This window comes from Mauremys mutica, chromosome 1 (genome assembly GCF_020497125.1).
Source record: "Mauremys mutica isolate MM-2020 ecotype Southern chromosome 1, ASM2049712v1, whole genome shotgun sequence".
In the NCBI taxonomy this organism is placed as follows: Eukaryota; Metazoa; Chordata; order Testudines; family Geoemydidae; genus Mauremys; species Mauremys mutica.
In genome coordinates, this window is record NC_059072.1 from 166,773,171 (window position 1) to 166,781,115 (window position 7,945).

At 44.8% G+C, this 7,945-nt stretch overlaps 1 long non-coding RNA gene across 1 annotated transcript; it reads right to left on the minus strand.

Annotated features, from left to right (window-relative positions):
- Positions 1-799: 799 nt before the first annotated feature.
- LOC123373352 lies at positions 800-7,061 on the minus strand. The gene is made up of 3 exons (XR_006580678.1): positions 6,993-7,061; positions 3,883-3,939; positions 800-1,161 (listed from the first exon to the last, which is right to left on the minus strand). It is a non-coding gene; the product is annotated as an uncharacterized LOC123373352 (long non-coding RNA).
- Between the last annotated feature and the right edge of the window lie 884 nt (positions 7,062-7,945).

Below are 7,945 nucleotides of genomic sequence, written 5' to 3' on the forward strand. Positions count from 1 at the left end.
GCCATGCAGCCTGAGCCCCAGTCAGCTGATGTGGGCTAGCCCTCGCCATGCCATGAGTCATTTATTGCAGTGTAGATGTGCCCTTTGAGCACACCTCAACTCAGGTTTCATCTCTAAAGCTGTCACCTCTCTTGGGGAGGGGTGGGGCGGAAATCACATGATTCTCCCACTCTCAGATTCAGTCCTGGGCTGCAGTCCCCAGGTGCTAACCATGACTACCCCAGCAGCATAGGTGCCAACTCCATGGGTGCTGTGGGGCTGCAGCACCCATGGGGAAAAATTAGCAGGTGCTCTGCACCCACCGGCAGCCAAGCTCCCCCTGTCCCACCCCCTCCTCACTGCCGCCTCCTCTCCCCTCAGCGCATCATCCCCGCTCCTCCCCCTTCCAGTGCATCTGCCCGCCACCTAACAGCTGTTTGGCAGCACTTAGAACTTTCTGTGAGGGAGGGGAAAGGAGTGGCAACGCGGTGCGCTCTGGGGACGAGGCGGTAAAGAGGCGGAGTACTGGTGGGGACTTGGGGGAACGGGGTGGAATTGGGGTGGGGTGAGGGTGGTGCGAGGGTGGTGCCAGGGGCAGAGGAGGGGTTGAGCATCCATGGGGCAGAGGGAAGTCGGCGCCTATGCCCAGCAGGCCTGAGTTTTGATCAGTACCTGCAGTTCTGTTCCTTCCAGGAGCTAAGACAGGTAGCATGCAGTCAGTAGTCAACCTTCTTAAAACAAAGGACTGTATTTAGAACGAAAGCATTTCAGAAAAAACAGATCTCTAAACAATAAATAGTCTATACTCATGCCTGTCTTTCCTTAAAGTTGACCGTTCCTTGAAAGACAGGAAATATCGGAAGACAACTGCTTCAGACGCTGCCACAGCCAGGATCTGTCTCTGTTCCATCTCAGTTCCTCAGAAACAGCTCATGCATTACTCCTTCCCCACTTCTTTCCAGAGAATCCTCTTAACCGTTCAGTGTCGATTAGATCTCTAGGGTCCCAGCCTTGCCAAAACAGCTGTGTACATTTGGACTGGAGCCTGGAAGTAGCATATCCACTGCTAAAAGTTCAGTCACTGTCTTGTAATTGCCTCTCAAGTGTTCGTTGGGAGGTAGCTTATCTATAGCCATTGTGTTGCTTTCCTACTTGTTTTTCTGGTAGCTCCTTATTAAGCCCCTATATATTCATACAAGAAAGTCTCAAAACACAGTATAACTGTATAGTAACTTTACCTCACTGACCAGGTTTCTCACACTATTTATAAAATTATTACAGCTCAATATTCTTAGATTATGCTATAGCTACTCCATATTCACCACCCTCAACACTTCACAGGAGCAGGCCCTATAATTTTTGCCTATTATCCTTGCAAACTTTTGTGATGAAACTTAGAAGTGTAAACACAGATGTGGCAATCACATTGGCCTTCTGTTTTCCTCAATGCAGTATTGCCCTTTCATATGAACTTTTCCCCCAGAATGTCGTTTTGGGGCGGCCCTTTAAATTTGACAGAGACAAACAGTTGCAGACCTAAAATGGCGACTTAGTAACTGTTTGCTGTTTGCTGCATCTTCTACTCTTTCCAGCTGGTAAGTAGCTGTTACATTTACTCCTAAGTTTTCTTCTTGCTAAAACAGTACATTCTTTCATAGTGTAATGATCAGATGGTCTATTGAAAAAGGTGCTTGAGACAAATCTTTTTCTGTGAGATCCATCTATTGTGTTTGGTTCATTGGATTAAGAAAACACATGGCAATGAAATAAAGCTAGTATTTCTTGCGATGGGGTCTGGCACAGTGTGACTGGCCTTTTTAAAGGGAAATGGGACCAGCCTCATCTGTGTCATATTTAATTAGCTGCTTCTCAGCTTGAGGGGGTGCAAATAAGGTGGGTCAGGTGCTGTCTCGCATGACCTTCTCATAAACAAACTAGGGAAGTGCAACCTAGCTGGAGCTACTATAAGGTGGTGCAAAACTGATTGGAAAACCGTTCCCAAAGAGTAGTTATCAGTGGTTCACAGTCAAGCTAGAAGGGAATAATGAGTGGGGTCCCTCAGGGATCGGTTCTGGGTCCGGTTCTGTCTCTATGCCATTGATTTAGATAATGGCATAGAGAGGACACTTATAAAGTGTGTGGACAATGCCAAACTGAGAAGGGTTGCAAGTGTTTTGGAGGATAGGATTAAAATTCAAAATGATCTGGAGAAATTGGAGAAATGGTATGGAGTAAATAGGATGAAATTCAATAAGGACAAATGCAAAGTATTCCCCTTGGGTAGGAACAATCAGTTGCACACATACAAAATGGGAAATGACTGGCTAGGAAGGAGTACTGTGGAAAGGGGTCTGAGGGACCCCAAGCTAAATATGAGTCAACAGTGTAACCTAACCCTGTTGCAAAAAAAAGCAAACATTCTGGAATGTGTTAGCAGGAGTGATGTAAGCAAGACATGTGAAGTAATTCTTCCACTCTGCTCCATGCTGATTAGGCCTCAACTGGATTATTGTGTCCAGTTCTGGGCACCACATTTCAGGAAAGATGTGGAAAAATTGGAGAAAGTCCAGAGAAGAGCAACAAAATTATTAAAGGTCTAGAAAACATGACCTAGGAGGGAAGAGTGAAAAAATTGGGTTTGTTTAGTCTGGAGAAGAGAAGACTGAGAGGGGACATAACAGTTTTCAAGTACGTAAAAGGTTGTTACAAGGAGGAGGAAGAAAAATTGTTTTTCTTAACCTCTGAGGGTAGGAGAAAAAGCAATGGGCTTAAATTGCAGCAAGGGAGGTTTAGGTTGGACATTAGGAAAAACTTCCTAACTGTCAGGGTGGTTAAGCACTGGAATAAATTGCCTAGGGAGGATGTGGAATCTCCATCATTGGAGATTTTTAAGGGCAGGTTGGACAAACACCTGTCAGGGATGGTCTAGCTAATACTTAGTCCTGTCACGAGTGCAGGGGACTGGACTAGATGACCTCTCAAGGTCCCTTCCAGTTCTGTGATTCTATGATAGGGTCCTTATAACCTTCTCTGCTGCACTCACAAGAGCTTCATCACTTAGGCCCTGTCTATCCTACAAGCACTAACCATATTTTTTTGTAACCAGCAGGGGCGGCTCCAGGTCCCAGCACGCCAAGTGCGTGCTTGGGGCGGCACTCTGCCGGTCGCCGGGAGGGCGGCAGGTGGCTCTGGTGGACCTCCTGCAGGCATGCCTGTGGGAGGTCCACCAAAGCCGCGGGACCAGTGGGCTGCGGGACCAGCAGACCCTCCTCAGGCACGCCTGTGGGAGGTCCACTGGAGCCGCCTGCCGCCCTCCCGGCAACCGGCAGAGCGCCCCTGGCAGCATGCCACCCTGCTTGGGGCGGCGAAATGTCTAGAGCCGCCCCTGGTAACCAGGTCACGATGCTCTCCTCTAACTCAGAACGAACACAGTGGAGTTGTGTCCATATGGTATCTTTGTCACAACATGTCTGAGTAATTGCCTATAACAGGGTGCCTGACCTTGCTTGTAACATTGCATTCTCAGAAATTCTTGGCCGCTAACCCACACTTCTTCAACAGGAAGCAGAGTGCTTGAAGGACATGTCCATAAGCCAGCAGCTGGGGCTGTGATCCACATGAACTCTGTGATCCACAGAGGGGACCATTGGTTAAATATCAGGCATGGTTAAAGATTCCTGCTTCCTTTGCAAAACAACAGTGTGCCAGATGGGTTACGGAATGACAACTATGTGTCAGTTTCTCTGCCAAGGGAAAAACACTGCTAGCTGCCATGGTTACTAACTAGGGTTGCCAACATTGTATTTAAAAAATAAGGGCCGATTCTCTTAGCACCCCTGCTCCCCCTTCCTCCAGATATTATTATTATTGTTATTAATTAATTAATTAATGAGTAGTACTCACCTACATTCGCCAAGGGTATTTCTTGCTGCTTTTTTGCAGCACTCAGCAACTCCCGATCTTGTCCAGAGATGAGAAAAAACAAGGAACACGCCATGTAATAAGGCACGGTTGGCAACCTTGTTGCTAACAGAATACTAATGGGGTGTGTGGGTACAAACGAAGTTGGTGTCATCCATATTCTTGACTGGCAAAACTTGTTTAAAAGTTATAGCGTATGTGCATCCTTCAGACTTCTTTACAACTTAGGCTTTAGGATGCCTGTTTAAATTTATATCACCATAGATAAGTAAGAGCTGCTGACTATCCCTGTTAAAGATGTTCAGATGACAGATACCATTATTCATAATAATGACTAGATGATGCTGAAAAGTCTGATACTGCAATTTTTTCACAAGTCTGGCATGAGGTTGTTCTATCCCATGGTAGAGTTGTGCTTTGTAATTGTAAATGCCTGGAAACAGGCCATAGATATTACCTTCATTCTTGTGACATCACCTGTTTGCTAGCCTCATATTGTACTTTGTAATACCACCTTTAAAACTTGCATGAGACTCTACTACCACAGACTTCCAACACTTGAGTCACTTTATCCTAGAGTTCTATGACACTGTTGCCGAGAAGCTGGCTGAATACAGCAGTACAGTATTTGCTAACATTAACACACATGCTGAATTCTTGTTCAAGTCAACCACTCTTCAATAGTTGTTTGTAATGCACAATTTATGAACATTTGTTGCTGATAGGATTTTGCTTGCGTGTATGTTTTAGGAATGGTTGTCCTTCGTATAAATACCTATTTGTATGTGAACAAGAGCATTTGTTATTCTTTATTCACTTTGTTACTTTTATTATGACTCATTATACTTTGTTACTTTTATTATGACTCATTATGACCCCCCGAGCGCCACCCCGCCCCACCATAACACCCCCGAGCGCTGCGCTGCCCTGCCAAAACACCCCCCCGAGCGCCACCCCACCGAAACACCCCCCCGAGCGCTGCCCTGCCCTGCCAAAACACCCCCCCAAGCGCTGCGCCACGCCGCTGAAACAAAAACAACAACAAAAACCTCGAGCACTGCCCCACCGAACCCAAAAAAACAAAACAAAAAACCAACAACCCGAGCGCCCCAAGATTGGCCGCCCCTTACAAGGTGCCGCCCCAAGCACGTGCTTGGTTGGCTGGTGCCTGGAGCCGGCCTATCTGCTGCAGCGTGGCTGGTGAAGATGCTCTGTGCTGATGGGGGAGAGCTCTCCCATCAGCATAAAAAAACCCACCTCCATGAGCGGTACAAGCCATATCAGCGGGAAAAACTCTCCTACTGACATAGTGCTGTTCACACGAGTGCTTATGTCAATGTAATTTATATTGCTCAGGGGGTGGAATAGTCGCACTCCTGAGTGACACAAGTTATACTGACATAAGTGGTAGTGTAGACATAGCCTAAATTTGCAATGGCTGTACTTCATTATGGTACAGGGCAGAGCATGCTTTCAGCACTCAGATGATAAATACAACCAATATTAATGGAGTTAAGACTGTCATTACTGCTATATTAAACCGTGCTCTTTGGGTGCATCTGTTAAAACCCCCAGCAGGTGATGTAGGTATGCACCCTCCACCAATAGACGTCTTAGTGCAATTTGCATTGTCTAATCTCCAGGACTGTATTTGGTACTGGACAGGGAACTATCCTCACTGTAGTACATTCAGCAAAAAACAAACAAACAAACATTGGCACTTTGATTTCCTTATTTTCAACCCAAGAGATTAGGACAAAAAAGCCACGTTCATTTAAATGACTCAGAACCTACTGGCAGTACAGTGATATAAAGTTCTGTGGAGGTGGAATGGTGCATTCGCACTGAAAAGTATTCCCTTGATCAGCAAAGCTCTTAAGCATGTGTTGATGGGGATATTCAAATGCTTAAAGTTAAGCACCCTTTTAAGTGCTTTGTTGAATCCAGGCCATATGCTGCAATAATGGATTTAGCAGTCATAACATAGAAGAATTGTTTCGTTGCCATCTACCATTATGATTTCTTTGCTATTTAAGGAGCAAAACAAACTATAGCTCAAATTGCCATAAGTGACACAGCACCTTTGAAGTTCATTCATCTTTAAGTGGGATTATTTCTCAGAAGTTCTTGATCTAACATAAATGAAAGGCAATAAAATGATGAATGTAGATTCATCATCTGAAAAGCAAGACTGTAAAAATGACATCTTTTTACTCAATAAATCTGCTCCTGGGTCCTGATTCTCTTCTCACTTATGCCACTGAATCTCTATGGACTTCAATGGAGTTACTCCTGATTTACACCAATGTGTATCAGAATTTGCATATAATTGGTCAGGTCAGTACAGTTTAGTAGCAAAATACATGTTGACAGATATTTACTCCTGTTAGCCCAGGCCAAATCAGTGAAAAAAACGCAGAAATTGGACATGGTTTTGGCTAAATTGGCTTGTGAGTTGCTTGTTGGCTAGTTTATGGCTTGTATCTTGTTGTAGCTCATTGCTTCTTTTTTGATCAGCTCCCAGCAAGCAGGGGCCAGGGCAGGAGAGAGTCAGGGATGCACAGCAGGCCCACCACAGTCCCAGACTGCATGCTGGGGGGTTCTAGAGTGTTGGGGTTCTTAGGGATTGGCTTGTTTTGGCCTTGTTTTGAAATGGGATTAGCTTGTTTTTTGGCTTATTGTGAAAGTCGGGGTGCTGATTTACCACGTGAAAGTTGGCAACTGTGCCTGCAGAGCCACCACTGCTAAGAGAGAATGAGTTGGATGCTATTCCATCCATGGAATTATTTACCAAATTCCAGTAAATAATGCCTGTCTGAAGCCACTGAAGATAATGGGATTATACTGGTGTCACTGAAGACATACTTTGATCTTTCTTCCTGGTAATCGTATCTAAGAGAAGAAGAACCAAGCTTGAATCTTGGATCCCAGGGTGAGTTTAGAAGCAAAAGGATCACATTCAAATGACAATCCTGCACACTGAGCACATTATATATGGAGTCATTAGGAGTCAATAAACATGGAATCCCATACAGTCACTTGGGTCACTTTTTGAAGTAAAACCACAATGTAAAGTTACCTGAAATACTGACCTTCTGGATATCAAGATGTGGAATTGTATTATGCGCTATTGTCATGATGTGAAACCAGGTTCAGTGATTTCATTCAAACTGGTCCCTCTGTACTTTTATTGAGATATAATGGTTGGTTTTGTTCCATTTATTCCAAGCAATCTAAAATAATTCAGGAGATTGTTGAAGTATCCATAATATATTCGGGGAAAATAAACATAATCCAGTTACTTTAATCCTTCCAAACTGTATTTATATAACCCCATGAAAATGACCAAAGGGATTGGTGGGTATGTGTGGGTGAAGGGAGAAAAAATATGGGGACTTCAGATTTTTCTTATCTTTCTCTGCAGCTTCCTCTCTGAATAGAAACAATTTATATCTGATGAGCAGTGTAAGGAATAAAAGCAAGTTCCGTTCAGAAATAAGGGAATACAGAAGCAAAATTCTGAACAGATGAAACAGGGCCTAGTCCTGCACTACTGAAGCAATGGGAATGTTGTAGAGCTGGTCAGAAATTTTCTGACCGAATGTTTTTTCATTAGAAAATGCTGATTTGTTGAAATAGACGTGTTCCACCTCCCACCCAGTGGTGTAGTTCTTACCTGCCATGTCTCCCTGCCAGTGTGGCCCCCTAGCCCCACCCTCATGCTGCTTTCTAACCCTACCCCTATGCCGTGTGTGTGCGGGGCACAGTGGTGGAGTGGAGCCAGAATGCCATTCCAGCATGCTCTGACTCCATTATGTCACTGCCCCCATCTCCTTGGCTCCTAGCAAGCTGCCATTGAGCCAGGGTCCGAGGGCTTACAGATACCCTGGTTCAGCAGCAGCCTGCCTGGCAGGATGATAAATGTTTCATGTACCATATGCTGGATAATAACACACAAAGGTTCTGTGCTTGTAATACTAAACTGAGAGCCATTTACAGAGATGTTGCAACTTCACCCAGCATTCTAGCCATATGCACACAGACT